This window comes from Rhinopithecus roxellana, chromosome 18 (assembly GCF_007565055.1).
Source record: "Rhinopithecus roxellana isolate Shanxi Qingling chromosome 18, ASM756505v1, whole genome shotgun sequence".
NCBI classification, from domain to species: Eukaryota; Metazoa; Chordata; class Mammalia; order Primates; family Cercopithecidae; genus Rhinopithecus; species Rhinopithecus roxellana.
This window is the reverse complement of record NC_044566.1, coordinates 77120148-77141979: the sequence shown is the minus strand read 5'-3', so window position 1 is coordinate 77141979 and position 21832 is coordinate 77120148. Positions and strand designations below refer to the sequence as shown.

At 37.1% G+C, this 21832-nt stretch overlaps 1 protein-coding gene across 8 annotated transcripts in view; it reads left to right on the top strand.

The window, feature by feature from the left end:
- Window positions 1-21832, top strand: part of KLF12 (Kruppel like factor 12) — a 462251-nt gene that overhangs the window by 302428 nt on the left and 137991 nt on the right. The gene's annotated exons all lie outside the window — the stretch shown is intronic.

Below are 21832 nucleotides of genomic sequence, written 5' to 3'. Positions count from 1 at the left end.
TATAATAGTATCATGTAGCTTGTGTTATTAACTTCTTATAAGGCTAAGTTATTATTTTAAGGAACAGGATGATTCAGTATCCTGGAAATATTTCAAGATGCAATATTAATATTCCTTTTTAGGGTCTAGAAGGCAGGAAGATAACTTTTCTACATGACTATGTGTAATCATCACTAGTTATTTAATTAAATTTGATAGTTATGCAGCTGGTCATGAAGTTATTTTCTACTTCTAAGTTCTTTTTTTCCCCGAATTTTACTAGAAGAAATTGTGATAGCGTCATGCTGTCTTTTCTCTTTCTTCACTATCCGTGAATCTAAAGACCAAGCCACCCCTCAATAGAAACTCAAAATGTCCATAATCATTGACTTATTCCCTTTTAAAGTAAATACATATATATGTACTTTGTCTTCAGAGCCTAGAAATAATGATGGATTCAGATTTATGTTGTATTACTTTTTGCTTTGACACTATATTACTACTGGGGCCTATAATTAAAATATGATCGATGAGTACATAAAACACTGCCTTCTCATAAAATGCTAGTAAATATGGTTGTTTTGGTTCTTGTATGAGGTGGGAATAAATACGTAGAAGTAACATTTGATTGTGAACTTACAGAAATTTTTGCAGATGTAAATTACAAAATTGTGCATTCACCGTTAGCAAGGTATTATTTTATCTGCAGTAAGTTTCTTCATCACACGTGAAATAAGTTTCACCTTCCTAGTTTAACCAAATTAAAATCTGGTGATTCAGAGCATACAGGCATTTTAGACTGCAAACTTGAGATGCAGACACCTGACAATCTCTTTCTTTTGTTCTCTAATGGGCCAGGAGCTAGTCCCACTATTCTCTAGTGAAAACATAAAAGGAAAAGAGGAATTAGGGAACCTTTTCATGGATTTTACCTGAGCCAAACCCTCTTTGATATTGCTGACACTTCTGATTGAACTGAACAAATCAAATTTGAATAATGATAACATAACTGCAGGCCAAATCAGGTATTTATTTTCTTTTACAATTTAGAAATGAGATTGTAAATTTTTTAAGAATTAGGAATTAACAAGTAGCAAAACATGCAAACTTTCATATTATCTTGTATATGTGTATGTGTGTAATGATAGAACCTAATCTTTGTATAAGATGAAAATTATTTTATTGTAAAGTTAATAAAGATATTAATGTTGCTCATGACCTTTCATACAATTTTGATTCACTAATGAAAGAAACAAGTGATTTTTTTTTTGTTTGCCATGATCATTTTGTGAGAGAGATTTTTATTTTAAAAGGATAATATATAAAGTGTATTGCTAAAATTTAATTTTCTGAAAAATGAATTATTGTAGCAGAACTTTTAAGACTCATGCTATAATTTGCTCTCTACATGAATATATTTGTTTCATGCATTATTTTTTACTTAGTAATTTTTTCATATCAAGAATAAAAATTTAAGCATAAACCCTGCAGACTGTGCTATGATCATGAGGAATATGAGATTTGGGATCAAGGATGTATGAGTTAGAACCCTAGCTCTGTCACTTATACCTATGTAATGGGAAAGTTAATCTCACTAATCTTCATTTTTATTAGTGATAAAATAGGGATAATAACATGATCTAGCCTAGAAGATTATTGGGAAGATTAAGAACATAATATATAGGCTGGGTGCGATGACTCATGCCTGTAGTCCCAGCACTTTGAGAGGCCGAGGTGGGCGGATCACGAGGTCAGGAGTTCAAGACCAGCCTGGCCAACATGTTGAAACCTCGTCTCTACTAAAGATACAAAAAATTAGCCAAATGTGGTGGCGCATGCCTGTAATCCCAGCTACTTGGGAGGCTGAGGCTGGAGAATCGCTTGAACCTGGGAGGTGGAGGTTGCAGTGAGCCAAGATCGCACCATTGCACTTCAGCCTGGGTGACAGGGTGAGACTCTGTCTTAAAAAAATAATAATAAATAAAAATAATGTATAAATGTCTAGCATCCATCAATTATCAATAAATGAAATTACTTCTCTCTCCCAAAAAAAATCAAAATCAATAATATTCAAAAAAATGTTTTCTCTCTTTTATAAAAACAAATATGGAGGAACAAAAACTTGTTGAATTTTAAAAAGAAAAACTACCTCAAGATGTTGGTATGGCACTGCTTCTCAAATTTTTTACAATAACAAATTATAAGGGATGAGCGTTTAGTATGAGAAATTATCTGAGGACGTCCCATATTTTCTATTTTTATTAGTTTATATTAAGTTTTTATAATCACCGTATTCTGCAAATGTTGCTATAGCATTTTATATGTTTTTTTATTGCTTAACTGATTAATTAGGTAATAGTAAAACTGTCTAGTGGAGGAAGGCTGCCTACCTTACAGAATGAATGAAAGAAAGGGCATTTCAGTAATTCCTCAATTCTTTGTTTAGCATATATGCAGCTGGGCAGCGAGCCGGCAATGAAGACTGAGAGAATAAAGGGAGCCCCCATTTCCCTTCCTTCTTAGGATGTGTATTTCCGGTGTGCATGAGCAAAGGAAAATACGATAGGGAAGTTGGATTTTCAAAATGCTAATAATAAAAATAGAAAGTGTAACACATAAATGTAGATGATTGTACTGGCTCCATTTAAAATTGGTATAACGTTATCTGGTCTCTGTTAGAGAAATAGGTTACCCTACATGTCACATTACGTGAAGGACTATGAATGCGCACAGCCGTGTCTAAGCTCACGTGTCCTGTCAGTTGAATCATTTGTCTTCTCAGCTGTCTATTGTGCATCTATCATTATCAGGCATTTTATTGACACCAAAGGTACAGTGTTGGGCAAAGCAGATGTTGTTTCTGTCTCATAGTGCTTACAGTCTGATGACAACTACTGACTTTCCACGAAATGATCATAGAAACAAATAACTGATAATTGTGGACAGAGTTGGACTGAAATAGACCATCCAGGGAGTTGCCCAGTGGAATGTGTTTAATTATAATCGCAAATAGAGAAAGCTGTATTTGGCCAAAGTGTTTTCATGTAGGATGTCATGTTCTAGGAAGACATGTATTTACTGTGATGCTTAGGGAGTGGTGAGGGTTTGGGAAGGGGTGGGGTGAAACTTCCACAAGGGATGCTTGACTAAGGACAGAATGGCATGAAAAGATTTTTTCTAAACTCCTTCCTGAGAAGTGTGAAAATGCCTTCTAGTGAGGCTAGAACCACAGCCTTTTCAAGTGTGTAAAGAATAGTGATCTGAAGCAATGGCAGATTGTCAGCTAGCACAGAACACCCTGACATCTGTATTGGACCTTTGATATAGTATGTAATATGAAGAAAAATGGAATGTTGTCCTAGAAGGTACACTAAACAAACATAATTTAGAATTGAGCTATGAGAGGCAGGATGTCAGAAAACGTCTCCTGAGGAAGACATTTTTCCACTTGATACATAAGGACATGTAGCAGTTAGCCCCCAACAGTGGTGGTACTGAGAGGTGCAGGGCTCCCCACATGGAGGGGAGAGTTTTGTTAATAGGTTGGTGCAAAAGTAATTGTGGTTTTTGTCAAAGGGATGGCATAAACTGCAGTTACTCTTGCACCAGCCTATACTATGGAATCTGAGACATGATATTTATAAACCGAACCCTAAAGGGATTATTTGACCTCACAAAAGAATTTAAGTCCTTCTTGGGTAAGTTCGTGGCACATTTCCTGGGAGACTTTCATTAGCTTTCACCAATATTTAATAGAAGGAAAGCACTGAGCAAGCTTGCCCAACCCGCAGCAGTGGGCTGTATGCAACCCAGGACTGCTTTGAATGAGGCCCAACACAGATTTGTAAACTTTCTTAAAACATTATGAGACTTTCTTGCAATTTTTAAAAACTCATCAGCTATCATTAGTGTTAGTGTATTTTATGTGTGGCTCAAGTTAATTTTTCTTCTTCCAGTGTGGCCCGGGGAAGCCAAAAGATTGGACACCCCTGGCATCAAGGGTCAAGACAGATCTCAGGCAAAGTTATTCTTGGTTCATTATTGACTTGATGGAAGAGTAGGCGTGTTTAGGATTCTCCTTTCTTCCGATATGACGGGTGCATTTACTTTATAGCAACCACATTTCTAGGAATTGGTGTCCCAAAATGAGCAAGTCTCTACTGTCAGGGACCTTACATTCTAGTAGTAGTGACAGTTCATGTATATCAGATGCTGTAAGTGCTACGAAGACAAATAAGGCATGATAAGGGAGTTGGAAAGTTAATAGGAGAGGGGCACAGTTTTAGGTATAATCAAGGAAGGCCTCTCTGAGAAGTAAGCTGTACCAATAATAGCTGGGGAAGACCTTTGCAAAAGAGAGAACTACAGCTTCAAAGATTCTGAGGCATGAGTGAGTATGGCCTTTGTGAGTAAGAGCTACTAGGAGGCTGGTGGAACTAGAGAGGCTTGAGTAGGGGAAGGGGAGGGTAAATGAAGGATCTGGTAGGTTCCCAAGGCAGTGCTGTATGGCCTTTGGTTTTGTTTTAAATATGTTGGGAAGCCACTGGATTCAGAATGAGCAGGAGGGTGACATGATCTTTTTTACCTTTTACAAAAATCATTGAGCCACTGCATGCTGTAAAGAGTATGGGGAAGGAGCGAGCAGAACTAGGAAGAACTAGTAAGGGGGACTATTGCAGTGTTGGTCTGATGGTGGGATATGAGGGAAGGAGAGGAAATAAGGATGACTTCTAGGTTTTTGGCTGAGCTATTGTTCTCTACTAAGATGAGCATACTGGGGTTGAGAGACGTGTTAAATTTGATATGCCTGTTCCACATTTGAACAGAGGGAGCTTGAGATGGGAGTTGGATGGGTGAGCCTGGAGCTCAGATGAAAGAGGAGGCAGATTTGGAGAAATAAAATTTGGGAACCACTAGGGATCATCTCAGGAGAGCCCAATGGAGAAGAAGAAACATGGACGACTGGAAACTTGAGCATTATGAGGTTAGAAAGTGAAGAGGGGTGCAGCAGTCAGCACGGAGACCCATCGGTTCATGAGGAAAGTGGAGTAATGTTAAAGAGAATGCAGGTGGAGAGTGTTTTCAAGATCAGCTTGTCAATGGTATCAAATGCTGCTCAGGGATGAAATAAAATGAGGAGCGAGAATTGTGGATTTGGCGAGGGAGTGTTCTTTGTTGATACTGACCAGCAGTGTGTCAGTGGAATGGTGGGGACAAAAGACTGCCTGAAGTAAGTTGGTGTTCAGATAGGAGGTGAGGAAGAGGAGATTGAAAGTCTAGATAGCTCTTTGGAGTAGTTTTGCTTTAAGGAGTTGTAGAAAAATGGAATGAGAACTGGAGAGGCATTTAGGTTCTCAAGGGAGGGGTTTTGAAAGAAGGAGATAGTATAGCAAGTTTATATGCCATCAGGAATAATCCTACATCATTATCTTCTGTTTTTTGTATTTCCTTTCATTTTCCATCATGTATCTTTTTCCTAACAATTTTCTCAACATAGTAAATAGACTTTAGAATTCAGATTAATTACTGCACGATGCGGGTATGTTTACAGTACAATATAAGCAATAGTGTGCAATTAAGGACTTTGCTTTTATAATTCCTCCTGCTTTAGAATTGTCCATTTTCAACTCTTTACTGGATTATTAGCAAACAAATAAAAATAAAACTAAAATTTGGGTTCCATTGATAAAAATGATACCAGAAATTATATAAAGATGAGATCAACATTTTTTTCTTCATTGTCTAGTGGAATGTGCAGGATAACTGAAAATCAACCATGAGTCCAAAATAATATCATTTTGTCCTTTAAAGACTTTTTTTTGTTTTTTTTTTACATTTAAACATCAATAGGTATTACATTTTAGAAATTTAAGATACATAAAAGGTAATGTCAGACAGGTGTGGTGGCTCATGCCTGTAATCCCTAGCACTTTGGGAGGCTGATGCAGGCAGACTGCTTGAGCTCAGGAGCTCGAGATGAGCGTGGGCAACATGGTGAAACCCTGTCTCTACCAAAAATACAAAAAAAAAAAAAAAAAAAATAGCCAGATGTGGTTGTAAGCAGCTGTGGTCCCAGGTACTTGGGAGGGTGAGGTGGGAGGATCACTTGAGCCCAGGAGGTGGAGGTTGCAGTGAGCTGAGATTACACCACTACACTCCAGCCTGGGTGACAGAGCCAAATCCCATCTTAAAAAAAAAAAAAAAAAAAAAAGGAGTTAATGTCATAGCCAGTCTGTGATAAAGATCTGGGGAGTAAGAAACAAGAGGACGCATCTCCTCCATTCTATACCTGAGCCAGTCCTTTCTCCATGTTGATGGAGGAATAGGTAACCTTGATGCCTGGGAGTGAGACTTGAGCAAGGACGTGATTGATCAGTGACTTTGAAACCATCAGGGCCTGCAGAGGCCTGGTGTAGCCAAGTGGGTATTTTACTTTGCCCAGTTTTCTTTCCTAACCACTATCCTTTCCTTCTTTATTATGTAGATGCTCTACTCTTTCTCCCCTTTCCGTACATTTCTGTCTTTTCCTTAGCCACGCAAAAGCAATCAAATGTCGACAGGACAGTAATAAAATAGATTGCTTGAAGAAAAAGAGCCCAGCTCTGGTTTCCTACCCACCCACATTTTCTCATGCAAATTTAACACCAGCAGCAGAGTCTACCAGGATTTTAGCAAAACATATTTATTACATTAAGACTTTTATTAGAATAGTGTCATACTTGAAAAAAATAACTTATTATAGGTCCAAATGCATTCTTTCTTATTAAAATAATCATGTGTTTAGATCCTTGAGTATGAAGTACTTTTCCCAAAATACCTGAGTAGAACATGTTGATACTGCTGTTAAGAAACCAATCCAGTTTGGGTGTGCAATTTCTTTGGTCTCCTCCTTTTAAAGAATGTTGCTTTCTTACTATATTTAGACACAGACACACGGTGAAGAATCCTCCAAAAATATGTTATTTTCATAGCATCCATTCAGAAGTTTCAAAGGGATGTGGCTGTAAACTAATTTGAAATACACCCCATTTTCTTCCTACAGGCTGTTGCTTTTCTCGGCAGCCTATAGAAAGAAGCCACGAGTATATTTTTAGTCTCATGCTGGTTATATTTGTGAAAGAAAATATAGTCATCACAGAGATTGCTGCAAAACTCATTGGGCATTGTGACCTTAGGTTCTATCCCGTTGGTGCAGCTGGAGTTGATGCTCATGGAACTTCCCATTTCAGATCTCTTTGTCTCACTAATTTTCTTCTGTCGCCAGCTTTCTCACTTACTGGTGTATTTGTTTCAGGTCACGAATCCTTCCTGTTCTCAGTTGCTGGAAACTTCATTCATGTCACAGACTCACTTCTTCTGTCTAACTTACATGTGACTGTCCTTTTTTGTTCACCATTTTGTGAAATCCTGGCGTCACCTGTCCATGTGACAGAATAGTCCTAGGTAACTGACCTGTGATTATGTGTGAAGTTATCTTTGCTTCCCTTGATGAATTGATTCTGTTTACTCTTAAGTATGGTGACTAATAGCCATAGGTTAATTCTTCAATTTAGAATTTGATTTTTATCAACAAACTGGCCAGTTACTTATGGTCTCTACTTTTTTAATGTTGTTTATTGGGAAATGGGACTGGAATATTGCTGTTTTTTGGTTTATGATTATTAAATATAGGCTTTGATAAGACTTGAGTGTTTCACTCTTATGGTAAAACAAAGATAGGAGCTTGTTGAATAGTGAGAGAAAGGCAGGCAGTCCATATTTATGAAAAACTGAATTTTCACTGTGAGTTCAGAACCCTTTTTTTTCCTACAGATACATTGGAGATTTGTGGTTTGTTTTTACCTGATTTTCAACATGGAGTAGACACTTATCTGCATTTTTTCACTGCTGGGCATGCACAAGAGGTTGAATAGATTCCATCAAAAAAATTGGCTTCTTATGCTCTTGTTTATCTGAAGTGCCTACAATCTGTCGATTCCGCTGCTTCATCTGGCATAGACTGGGATAGTTCTAAGATGATGATAACTGGCGCACGGAGGAGACAGAAGCTGTCTGTATTGTTCTAAGAAAGTTAGCAGGAAAAAGAAAATTCTAAGCTCCTCATAGACTGTAAAATGCCCAGAAATGAGTTTGATTAGCTCCCCCCACCTCCCTACATTAAATAGTAAATAAAAGTTTAAAGTGGAAAAGAGGAGGAAGAGGAGAAGGTGTGGATACCTGGGACGGATTCATTTTAAAAGGTAGATGTTACTCAAGGAAGTGAAGATAAAGAGGACAGTCAGATCCATTTGTTAAGTAAAGTAGCTAAAGCAAGAAGAGGTTAAAAAAATGGGCTTTGTTTTCATTTCATTATAAAGTATATTAGGTGCTACTGAATAAGGTAACCTGGCACATTTTTATTAGGTCAAGTTTCTCTATAATAAAAAGACCTAGTTTATGTTTAAAGAAATACTTTTATGCTTACATTACATTTTACTGGTAAAGTATTCTAATCTACATACTTACTTTTTCACCAAACCTGAAAAGTTTTCTCTAAACCTGAAAAGTTTTATCTGATAATATTTAGTACATTGAATATTACATGTTAGAGTTTAATGTGTAATATCTTTTATTTCTCTTGTGAATAGTTCTATTTAAAAAAAAAACAAATTTTTTCTATCCTGGAATTATGTTCTTACTAAATATGCTTCTCATTTCATATAATACAAGTGCTGTTATGCTATAGGGGAATTCTTATTCTACATAGTAGATTGCAAGTATTTGTAGAATTATTTTGATGCTATTTTGGCGTCTATACTCACTGTAAGAAATATATACAGTGTATGAAAACATATTTAGTAAACAGACACTTTTTCATTAGTAGGAACAAATGAAAGAAGGAAGAATATAAGATCCAAGAGGGAAACTTGGTCTTAGATTCATTACCAGCACTGTTTTAAATTGGCTTTTTAATAATTTACAACTCTGTTGCTGTGGTTTCTGTTTCCTGTTTTTTTCTTACTCCCTTAATAATTCTTTTTCTGTTCCAGAATGTGTTACTATTTTCTCAGCTCTTTCACTCTGCCTATTTTCCTTTGTTAATGGGGAATTTGATTAACTGGGTATTCTGCTTTGTATTCTTTAGAAAACAACTAATTGGTATTTGTCTTTCTATCCAATAAATAAAAAAGAGCTACCAATTTACAGGGTGATAATCACATACTCAATTCTTTCTCCAGCCACCTTTATGTAGGGGAAATGCTACTTTGATCATTGGCCAGTTGTTTCGTTTTTCAAGACCAGGCAGCTTCACCATCTTTTTTTTCTTTTAATAATTATTTCATTTATTCAACAAATGTTTTATGGGCAATATACAAGGCCAGGAATATCTCCCAGTCCTAGCTATGCCGCTTAAAAGAGAAATTCTTTATAAAAGCCAGCTCTAGTTTACAATAGACTAAAATGATGATCATACTGTGGATCATTTCCTGTTGGAAATCAATTTAATAGCTCACAATGAGTGATTTTAAAGAAATGAAATAGAATGGTGTAGGTTGAAAAGTATCTGAGAGTGTCAACCAAATAAATATTATTCCATGAAACTTTTTTTCATTAACTTGTTTACATATATGCAAATGTGGTGCTGTGAGCAGGGGGTGTGTATATGTACTGGTCATGATGAAATACATATTTCTTACTGAGAGACCCCACCGGATGTCTCCCTGCTTTCACTCAGCCGCTTTCCTTTTCCTTGCCCTTACTGCACCTCCCTTTCAAAGTACCCTCCTCAGTTCTAACACCTTTTTTCTCTCAACTTCCCTCCATTTTTCTGTCTTCTTCTTTTTCTCAGTTGTTTTTCTCTGTCTCCCTCCATTCGTCACCATTCTACCTTTTTCTGAGTCTTGATTTTTCTCTTTCATGTCAATCAAATCACCTTTACCAGAAGTAGTGTAATATGGGACGATGAGCCCTGTAATGAAAATGACAGTCTTTGTATTGCCATCTAGTGGCAGAATTTTAGAATGACATGAATGGAAAGACAAGAACTCTACAATCTAATTATTTTTTCTACCATGCCCCTGGATTTTCCCAGCTAGTTTAGTGTTGTAAGACAGTGTGGTGAATATGACCCTTTTAAGTAAAACTCAAACCTGAATTCGAGACCTAAGTTATCTACTTTGTTTTCAGAGCTCAAGCGTATGAAAATTTTTTGGGACTATATTTGATTTGAGCCAAAATAAATAAATAAATAAAAAGGCTTAACTTCTTATCCCACTTCCCATCCTGGACATTTGCATGTGACTCTATTTAGTGGAAATAAAAATGCTGTGTTCTGTGTATCTGTGCTTAGTGTTTTTTAAAACTATGGATTAGATTTGTTGGCTAAATGGAAGCGTATGTATGCCAACTTGTGTGCTACTAGGAAGTTTTGCTGAGAGGTGAACCCACTGAGCAAGGATACCAGTGCCCTAGAATGTCATAGAGAGAAAATAAAATTAAAATGGACCAGGCACAGTGGCTCACGCCTGTAATTTCAGCACTTTGGGAGGCTGAGGCGGGCGGATCACTTGAGGTCAGAAGTTCGAGACCAGCCTGGCCAACATGGCGAAACCTCGTCTCTACTAAAAATACAAAAATTAACCGGGCATGGTGGCATAGGCCTTATAGTTACTCGGGAGGCTAAGGCACAGGAATCGCTTGAACCCTAAAGGCAAAGGTTGCAGTGAGCCGAGATCATGCCACTGCACCCTGACATAGGAAACAGAATGAGACTCCGTCTCAAAAAAATAAAATAAAATAAAATAAAAATAAATACAATGGACAGTTATGTCTTGGGACAGAAAGAGTTCAGGAAAACAGAATGTAGAAACTTAGTAAAACTGAAAGAACTAGGAATAGCCCTTGGAGAATTCATCAGATAAACTGCCTTTTCAAATACTAGGGTCTTAGGAATTCAGTAGAAGCATGGTAGAATTAGAAGAAGGGTAATACTTTGGTAGGTATATGGGTTTCTCAGTTCTTTGGGGAGAAAGATCTAGCGGGACTTGGGTAACCTATAGTAAGAATAAGCTCCTCTGCTGAGAACTGTGGTGCTTATATAATGTGGTTTATATTGTTATAAATCCTCGTTTCTAAAATAAAGAGGTTGTGTGTGTGTGTTGGTGGTGGGGGGGGGGGGTCTCCCAGAATTCTACACTAAAACTTAAGCTCCATGAAAGTACCATTTCAGCCTTATTAGCTAATATTTCCCCAACATTGTGTTTGACACTAGTAAGTGTTTTATTGAAGATATGGATGAAGAAATGAATGCATTAATGTAGGAAACACTGCAGGAACAGTGTTTTGTGTGAGATGCTTAGGAATGCTGTGGCCAGTGTAGACGTGCAGTCCTAAACCTTGACCACAGAAGAAACCTTCCCATGGTGAAGTAGAAGGCTGCCAAAACATAACACGTAACCAGCAAGCCTCTGCACATCCTCACATCTACCTCCCATACTACCCGTCCATCTCAGTCTGTTGCTATTCCACCAAATACGTCTCACGTCCCAGCCATGTTGCATGGCCCTTCAGGTGACATTCTACCTTTATCCATGTAGAAAGCAAAGGGAAGCCTTTTCTTTCTCTGACAAAAAGGCTGGTTCAAATGCCTTCTTTTCTGAAACAGTGCATACCAAACTGTAAGACAATTCATACACCACCCCACAAACACACACACGTCATCTTTTCTCATTGCCTTACTGCCTTACCCAACATCTGGCACACAATAAACACTCTTTAAGTGCAGAATGAATGAATACCATCCCCAAAGCTCTTGCTGCAGTATGTCAATCTGTAGTTGCCTGGTGTTCTTGAATACATTGTTTCTGCTGTTTCCCAAGTTGTTTTGTTTTGCAGTACTTAATATTAAAGAATAATGTTTGGTGGTACGTTATAGATACTTGATGTGATTTAGGTTTTAGTAGTTTCTGGAATGAACCCCTGTGGGTAAGAAATATTCTTAGGGCTTCCAAACAGTCTTAATACGAAGATATTGCTGTATGAAAATTGTAGTCAGTTCTTTTTTATTCTTTTACTCTCAGGTAAAATATTTTGCCTGTGAAACTAGGATAACTAATAGCTTTGATTGGATCCAGGCAATTAATAGAATCTGCTAGATTTCTTATATAATAGTAATGCCAATTTCATTTCCCAGTCAGGGTGAAACAAATTATGCCTCCTACCCCACTGCAGTTAACTGCATCAGCATCATGGTGCCATAAAATCTGAAAACTGTGGAGTAGGGGTAATCCCACTATAAATTGTAATAAAAATTACCTCTCCAGACTCTATATTCTCTCCATTAAGTTCATAGACAGTGTCTCTTTGTACATAAAGTTTTATGAAATAAATCGACCATTTCTCCTGTCCTTACCAGATAGCAAGCTGTTTTGATTTAAAAGCTGATAATGATGCAATCCGTTTTTGGTGTTTGTAGAACATTTTAAAAGCATAAATTTCCTTTAACAAACCTTAAATAGAAGGGAAATACTACTTTGCTACTTTTATTTGTACTACAGAGTTAAATATCTCTCTGAGAGAAAGAGTAAATGATGTATTTACCATGGTGGGCCCATCTGTTGTATCCATAAAACAAAGATTTGGTTTCCCTCCTCAGATCTCTGATCTTAAAAGTGTATTAAGCAAACCGCAGCACAATCTAAAATAGCTTTGTGTGAATTGTTTCCAGTATTCAGTGTTTAGAAGGGATTTTCAATTTCTTGATTGCTTTTTTGTCTCTTCTGTGCTAAATCCAAGGGCTCCCTAATTATCTCCAGTGTGGCCTTTGTCAGATGTGAATGTTGTAAATCAGTCCTCTGTAAACAGAGAGACCTTTTAAACAGAGGAAACCTTCTAGAGGCCTAGGTTGTAAATCTCCAAAGAACATGAACTGGACTCTGGAGGAAGTCTTATGTTATAATGAAGGGAGAGTAGGTGCCATTTGAGGCGAAAGTTGGAGAAGCATAAAGTTTTGGTACTCAAAGTAGGTAGGAGTGTTTCAGACCAGGAAAAGAGTAAATAATGAGGGTAGAGGATGAAGGGCGCACAAAAAATGAAGAATACTGTGCTTGTACTGGAAAGTAGCCCATGAGGTCCCCTCCCACGCAGGTACTGCATATGATACAAAATATGTTGCCTACATCATAGGTACTTTATGTTACTTATAGGAAAGGACTCAAGATCCTCCCTCTTTCAAAGCATTTTAACTCTTGGCTTGGATATATTTATTATGTTATTTGTGAATATAATTTTCTAACCGCATAAGTAGAGAATAGCAAATAAAAATGCAAAGAAAAATAAGTGATAGGAATACTTCTCAATCGTCATTTTTATAACTTGGGTTCCCCAAAATGTCTTCTCAGTAGATTTTTATGGATGCCCAATAGCCACAAAATTTTGTAGCACTTCTCTTTCTGTAGATTTCGTTACTGAAAGTAAATGGATCTACTGATTTTGCACCAGTTTATAGATGCTGAATACCTCCTGAGATTCTCTTCTGCCAATTCCCTTCCCAAATTAGGAAACTCCCTTTATCTGTAGGGGCACTGAGGGTAAAAAAGTGGCAGCCAGCAAAGAAGATGTCAAAATTATTATTAAAGTAAGAACTTGAATAATTGCAGCAAGGTCTTTCTGGATGGGAGCAAATGGGCTAACAAGGCACGTTAGTCCTTGGAGAGAATACTTTATTACAGCGTAATAATTGCTTTGGAAATAATGACCATTAGTAGTGAAAGAAAGGTTAAATTATCATCAGTCTATTTGAAAAAGGCAGCAAAGTGTGTAATAAATATTGTAAATATGTTTATTAAAAATCATTTAAATAATATTAAATAACCTTTATTGAATGCTTTTACATTCTTTCTGCTTTACATGTGTTATCTTTAAGCCCAACAGTAACCAACATATAGATATTATTGTCAGTCTTTTGCATTGAGAAAACTAAGACTCATGTAACTTTCTGTACCACTTATAAGGGCACAGCTTAAAAGTGGTAGAGCCTTGAATTAAATCAGAATTTCTAAATACTCCATAGCCATTTTGCTGTGCTTAGGCTTGATGCTTTAAAAAGTATGCCTTAATTATCTAGAGAATGTGTCAGTTTTAAATATCCAATTCCATAGTTCCTCAAATTAGGTGGCATTATGTTTTTAAAATCATTTAGTTTTTTGACAAGGATTAAAATTTATTATATATGAAATCTATTATATATGTAAATAAGTGCATACGTGTGTGTGTGTGTATGAATTGCATGAGGTAATTCCATGTTGCTAAATATTGAAATTATAGTACTGTATCATGTATTTTCATTTCTTTAGCATCCTGCAGCCTGAAAAACAACAGCCTTAAGCTGTAGGTTAACATTTCTAGGTGTAGGAAAATTTTGTCAAAGTGTGGTTCACTGAGTTTCAGAGAACGACATCCATGTCATTTTTAGACATGTCTGGCCCCTGCCTGAAGCTCTTTTGATCAGGGAATTGGTTAGAAAGACATATACAACACAGACACGCCTGTTCTATCTTGCCTCGTTGTGGTAGTAGTAATTTTCTGGAAAACACAAGGGGAAACTACAAAATAAAGACATGGCCAACATTTATTATTACTGTTATAATTATATTTATTTTTCTTAGATTAATGAGTTCAATAAAATTCTGAGCACTAGCCAATAGCTAATGATCATTATAACATTACAGTTTTAGAATTATCCAAGCTTATATAGCAGATGTTCAGAAATGCCTTCTTCAAAATTAGAAACTAAATTCAATAAAGTGTGTGTTTGGTTATGGAGAATAGCTTCATAGTAAAATCTGACATCTTCCAGTTTTTGTTTCAGTGTCTTTTCAGAGCCATATAGTATCTTTTCTGTTTGTGTAGTTCTCTATTATTTATTAGGTTTATCAAAGAGTAAAAGATCTTGCGTGCTGTCCAGAATGTGCTGGTATCATGGTATGTCGTAGGAAGTATTTTCTAGCACATTCTGGAAGTCATTGTTAAAGTAGATCATTATCCATTTATCATCTAACAAATGAGCGCTCACTGGTGATGCACTACTTAGTGGCATTATTGTGCCCATTGGTATAATCTACAGTAATCAAGATAGTATAACCTCCAATTATGTGTTTTATTATCTCATTATCCACCTTGCAACTAATGCAACTATTAACAAGCGCATTTCTTGCCATTCTTGGCCAATTGTGATTACTTTAATAGTTAGTCACCGTGATAAGTCCCTCATACTTAAAATAAACCTCCTTTCAATCATAACTTACACTAGTTTTAACTATATAATTTTGTGTGATCTGATATAAACAGAGGATTACAGTTTTGTCCATTTACAAGTCTAAATAAGCCACTGAATGGTTCATAACTATTTTTCAGTATTGTGTTCTATATTTATAATTACAATGAACGTTGAGAATGCAATCATCCTTAATAGCAAGAATAAGCTACCACAGACTTTTTTAGCATTATTTATTCATTCCCTACCTCATTCCAGAAAAGATATAGGCGGGCTAAGCCATATTATTACTATTCACTCAGTAATCCAGCCAATTGTTATTGTTCAGGCAGTCAGAATTTGCAGAGACCTTGCGTATTTGTAAGTTTCAAAATGCAGTGTCCGTCTGATACCCGGGCATGTTAGAATATGCTCCAAGAAGAACTTGGTACTAGACTTTGTTTATGCATCTATATGTAAATATAAATGCACATATACAGAGACAGATATATGTGGACATGTATATATTTTTATTAAAAAATGATACCACCTACAACTTTATAAAGCAAATGAAACTAGTTGACATTATAAAAGTCTTGGATTTTATTCCCTATCTTGTAACATCTCAGTGAGAAAAAGATCTTTATTATTTCAACAGGGATGTTGATTTTCATACTGATTTATTTTGTTTGTTGCTCTCTGACTCATCTGTCAAAACTAAATAAAATTTGGCCTGCCGGATTCAAAAATTAAGATTTCTTTTTTAAATTTTAATCTCCAATTTTTCAACCTTTTGCTTTATCCAGGAATTGTGCAGTGTATTTCTTTCCATTCACTTATTCATGTGATTAATACACATTCATGATTTAACCACATGCACAACATACAGTACTCACAATACGCTCATAGTCAAATGGATAAAGCAGACTAAAAAGCCACAGTGAGACGAGCTCTGTAATTCCAGTGAACCCAGGCCCACAGAGGTGGATTGCAGAGGAAGAGGGGTGGTACACTCGGTGGTGGTATTGGTTGGCGGTGAGGTGTGGTTATCACTTCAGGAGAAGGCTGTTTCTCAGAAGAAAGTATTAGTTACATTCTCTATGTAACAATGGAGGAAAGGAAGGGCAGTTTTTTAAAAATGCACAGTCTTGGAAATACGGAAAGGTATACTGTATCCAGGTAGATAGATTCAACGAGTAGATAGGTTAGTATTGTTCAAATGAAAAGTACTTAAAAGAAATGGAAATGAAGTTTAAGGGCAGCATTCATGTAGGTAGTTATCACAGGCCTTCTGTGCCGAGCTAAGAAGTTATTTACTGAACTCTACAGGGAAGCACAGGAAACTTGGAAGTAGATGGGAGTTAACATGGTAACACTAAAATTTGGGGGATGGAAGGTTGAATGTATTGAAAATAGAGGGAGGGAGACAAGTTAGGAGACTATTTCAGGAAGCCAGGTGAGAATTCCTGAGAGCCTGGGCAGGGCAGTGTGAATGGAAATGTGATAGAACTTCTTGGCAAGTTGGATGTCAAGGATAAAGGAAAAGATAAATCTAGGATAATGCCCAGGTTATTGTTCTGGCACAAGTAGAAAAGCTGACAAAAGCATGAAAGAAAAGTTAAGAGACATTGGTTGAAGTATTCTAACGTATATCTAAAATGACATTTATTGGAATAGATAGAACGCAACTTTAGAGAGATGTCTTGGAATTTGGGAAAATTAAGGGAGATTATGAATCTTAGATTGTAGACAAACTCAGTAAAAATCAACTTATATCTAGATATAGTGCAGTGAAATTGTCAAGCATGAGTTCCCTAAAGAAAACCTTAAAAGCTTATCTGCAAAGGAATGTAAGAATAAAAAGACTTTGAGCAACAACAGATGCCGGAAAGCAATGCAATAGGCTCCTCAATGGGTTGAAAGATCCTGAAATTCTGTACTGGGCTGAAATAAAATTCCATCGAGTGAAATTAAAAAAAAAAAAAATTGGACATACATTGACTACAAGCTTACTGCCCACACATATGAGTCTTATGCTGAAAAGACTCATGAAGAATATACTTTTGCAAACAGAAAAACCCGAAAGGAAAGGAGAGCTTAGAACTGGTTTGAAAAATATAGATAAACATATGCATGAAGATAACTTTTAATTAACTCTTGATAGTAAAACATGCACCAAAATTCTGGATGGGCCAGACACAGTGACTCACGCTTGTATTCCCAGCACTTTGGGAGGCTGAGGCGGGCAGATCACTTTAGGTCAGGAGTTTGAGACCAGCCTGGCCAATGAAATTTGGCCTGCCGGATTCAAAAATTAAGATTTCTTTTTTAAATTTTAATCTCCAATTTTTCAACCTTTTGCTTTATCCAGGAATTGTGCAGTGTATTTCTTTCCATTCACTTATTCATGTGATTAATACACATTCATGATTTAACCACATGCACAACATACAGTACTCACAATACGCTCATACAATAGTCATTGTATTTTCTCTAATGAAAATACAAAATTAGCCGAGTGTGGTGGCAAGCGCCTGTAATCCCAGCTACTTGGGAGGCTGAGGCAGAATAATCACTTGAACCCGGGAGGCAGGGGTGGCAGTGAGCCGAGATTGCACCATTGCACTACAGTCTGGGTAACAGAATGAGACTCCATCTCAAAATAAAAATAAAAATAAAAAATTCTGGACCAAATGATAAATGGGGAAGGTGGGAGTGTTCCTTGGATAGTTATAGCATTCTCAATCTAGTGTTTGGGAGGAGAACTGACAACATGGCATAATTTTAGACTTCTGAAAAATTTTAATATCTGGAAATACTAAGTCTTACAACAGGATGGGGAAATGTGGGTATTCACATACCAATGGGAGTGTAAATGGATTCAACAACTTTGGAGATCAATTTGGCAATATTTGGTAAAATTGATATGGGCACCCCATAATTTTCAGATGTATACTATGAAGAAAGTTGCAGCAGCATTTGTAATAGTGAATATTTTTAACAAATTAATTTCTCATCACTAAAAGAATAGATAAATAATACTGCTCCATTTAGAAAATGGAATCTTTTACTATTAAATGAAAGAGTATGAATAAATCTCAAAAATACAATGTTAAATGAAAAAATCAATTAGAAATGTCATATTGTTGGCCAGTTGTGGAGGCTCATGCCTGTAATCCTTATGCTTCGGGAGGCCAAGTTGGGTAGATCACTTAAGGCCAGGAGTTCAAGATCAGTCTAGGCAGTGCGGTGAAACCCCATCTGTACAAAAAATACAAAAGTTAGCCAGGCATGATGGCCCATGTCTGCAGTCCCAGCTACTCTGGAGGCTGAGATGGCAAGATCACTTGAGCCTGGGAGGTCAAGTCTACAGTGAGCTGAGATCATGTCACTGCACTACAGCTTGGGTGACAGAGTGAGACCCTGTCTCAAAATATATACGTGTGTGTGTGTGTGTGTGTGTGTGTGTGTGTGTGTGTATGTAGGTATAATATTGTTATATGCCATTTTAAAAAGAGCAAAACTGTAGGTATTGTTCATGGATATGCATGTAGTTAAGGGCCAAAAATATGAGTAGGAAGGATCTACACCAGAATACTATGGAAGAAGGAAACAAAATAGGAATTGAAAAAATACAGAGGAGCTTTTAGCTCTTTCTGTGATATTTAACTTAATGATCTAAAGGAAATACCATGAAATGTTTAGATATTTTGAATCTTTTGGGAAAATAAATAGCCATTATATGTAAGCCTGGGATTTCTTAACTGAGAAATGACTTGGCATGAAAGAAAATCTGTAAGTAACAAATTTATAAGCAAGTTAATGAGGGAGCAAGTAGTAGACCCTATGTTAAGTGGCTGTTTATATTTTCTTTTATATGAAGGATAGTTGGATTTGAGAAATAGTGGAAAGAAATGATTTTCAAGATTTAGGGAATTCTCCTTTCAGGAATGAGATAAATAAAAATGTTGAAGAATTGATTTGGCCCCTGACGTCTTATTTGATAGCTTAAATATGGCAGGCACATAGAAAGCTTAGCTACCCTCTTATTAACAGATGGATTTGGTTAGGGTGTAATGAGACACCCTGGCTCTCAGATCTCAGCTAGCCTCAGGGACAGCAGGTGCTTAGAGTGGAGGTAACCTGGCATCTTTGGTCAAGGAAATCAAGGCCAGATGATGTTTAGAATACATATTATTAGAGCAGCATGAATTTCACTTTTTTTTTTTTTTCAGTAGAAAATCTGTTTTCCTTACATTACAAAAGACAGTATCCAACCTTTCTATTTGTGAAACAACTACACACAACAACCTCAAGCACCATGTGATTTATCAGTAATTTGCCTGGCAAAGCCCAAGACCTCATCCTCTGTCATAGCTCTTATCTTCTTCAGAAAGTGTCTCTTCACAAAACCAAAATGGGCTTTCTAAAGAAGTTAGTGTAAGCCCAGTTTAAAGTTGGGAAAGCAGAAAAGAGACTAGTGTGTAACTCATGTGCTCTCTTGGTGTTGTAGTATATACTATAGCAGTGTTCTTACTTGCTGTACCTGGCCTGTCTCGAGACAGAATTTTACTTTGATCTTGTTCTTCAAGAGTCATTTCCGGAGATACTGCCACCGCCACCTCCCTAAACAAGTCAGACGCTTGAGTTCCTGGGCTTGGGAAGGGGTCTGACCAAACAAACTCCAATGCAGTGGCCATAACTGAAGCCCAGGGAAGTCATACCACTTCTAGTTGGTGGAAACCTCACCAGCCTTCACAGAGACTAGACAATTTATCATAACAGGGGCAGAAGGGGAGCAGTGTTACAAAATATGGAAATAACATCTCTTTAACAAACTCCAAAACAGAGAGAATACTTTTTTATTTATTTATTTTTTTTTTTGAGGCAGAGTTTCACTCCTGTTGCCCAGACTGGAATGCAATGATGCGATCTCAGTGCACTGCAACCTCTGCCTCCTGGGTTCAAGCGATTCTCCTGCTTCAGCCTCCCAAAAGCTGGGATTACAGGTGTGCGCCACCACACCTGGCTAATTTTTGTATTTTTAGTAGAGATGGGGTTTCACCATGTTGGCCAGGCTGGTCTCGAACTCCTGACCTCAGGTGATGCGCCTGCTTCAGCCTCCCAAAGTGCTGGGATTCCAAGTGTGAGCCACTGTGCCTGGCTTGAAATTAGAAATCTATGTTTCTAACAGGTTGATGCACCCTAATGGAATTGTTCTTTCTTATAAAAGCAACACCAAACAGAATTAATGTGGAAAATACCTATCATCCAATTTTACAGAGTAAATTTTTCTCTTTGGAGTTTGTATAAGATGAGGACATGAACAAATATGTCCTTCAACCAAGATTGAAACACAGGAAAAAAATATAGTAATACTGTTCCTTTGGCTCAAAGAGATTCAGGTCATTTTTGAATAGTGACAGCATTCACCATAGGATGGGACAATCCTGAGGAATGCACTGGGGAAGTGAAGAGTCAGCACTTAATTTTGTTCTCAAAAAGAAAAATTATATTTTATGATTTTAGCAGAGGAGACCCTGACATTCACAGATGATACAACATCTAAGATATCTGCTTTCCTCGATGTCCCAGAAGTCTGTTATGTAGTGCTTATATTTAAGTTCCAAGTTAGAATCGTATGCACTGGGGGATCAGTTTATGAGTGAGACTGCACAACTACAGGGCTCATCTCAATGTTGCTTTGTGTTCTCTGCCTGTGGCCCTCACAGTAACTCTTGTGAAGTGTAGGTGGAAATGTTCCTCTGTGTAAACGCATTTATCATCGATCAAATGTGAAAGAAAACTCTCATAGTGTTTTTTTTTTTTAATGTGATGTGAAGATGTACACAAGAAATATGTGATTCTTGATGGAAACGTGTTCAGGGTGTAGGGACAAATGTATCCATCCTTGAAGCCAGGGGAGGAGAGTTTTTAAGAAGAGGACAGGCCAGCTGTGGTAGCTCACACTTGTAACCCCAGCACTTTGGGAGTCCGAGGCAGGTGGATCACCTGAGGTCAGGAGTTCAAGGTCAGCCTTCCCAATAAGGTGAAACCCTGTCTCTACTAGAAATACAAAAATTAGCTGGGTGTGGTGGTGGGCGCCTGTAATCCCAGCTACTCAGGAGGCTGAGACAGGAGAATAGCTTGAACCTGGGAGGCAGAGGTTGCAGTGAGCCACGATCGCGCCATTGTACTCCAGCCTGGGCAACCAAAGCGAAACTCTGTCTCAAAAAAAAGAAAAAGAAAAAAAAGAAGAAGAAGAGGAGGCCAGAACTACAAATGAAGAGGGATAACCAAACCTTGAAAGCTATAGAAAGGTCCAACAGCATATATATAAATAATTCTCAATTTTGAGGATTTTTGATGGTCTTAGACCATATTTTCAAGAATGTCTACTCTGCTTCTAAAAGGAATTCAATCATGATTATGTATCAAGACTTATCTTTAACCTTGCAGGTTTAAATATACTCTAAAATGAGGCACGGAGAGCATACTAATTGAAGGGAGACAGCAACACTGATTCTCAATGTGGCACAATAGTTCTGTATGTCTCTGCCCCACCCCTTGCTTTTTTAACTTTTTAACTTTGAAACTAGCAGAGAACCCTTCCATGGTAAA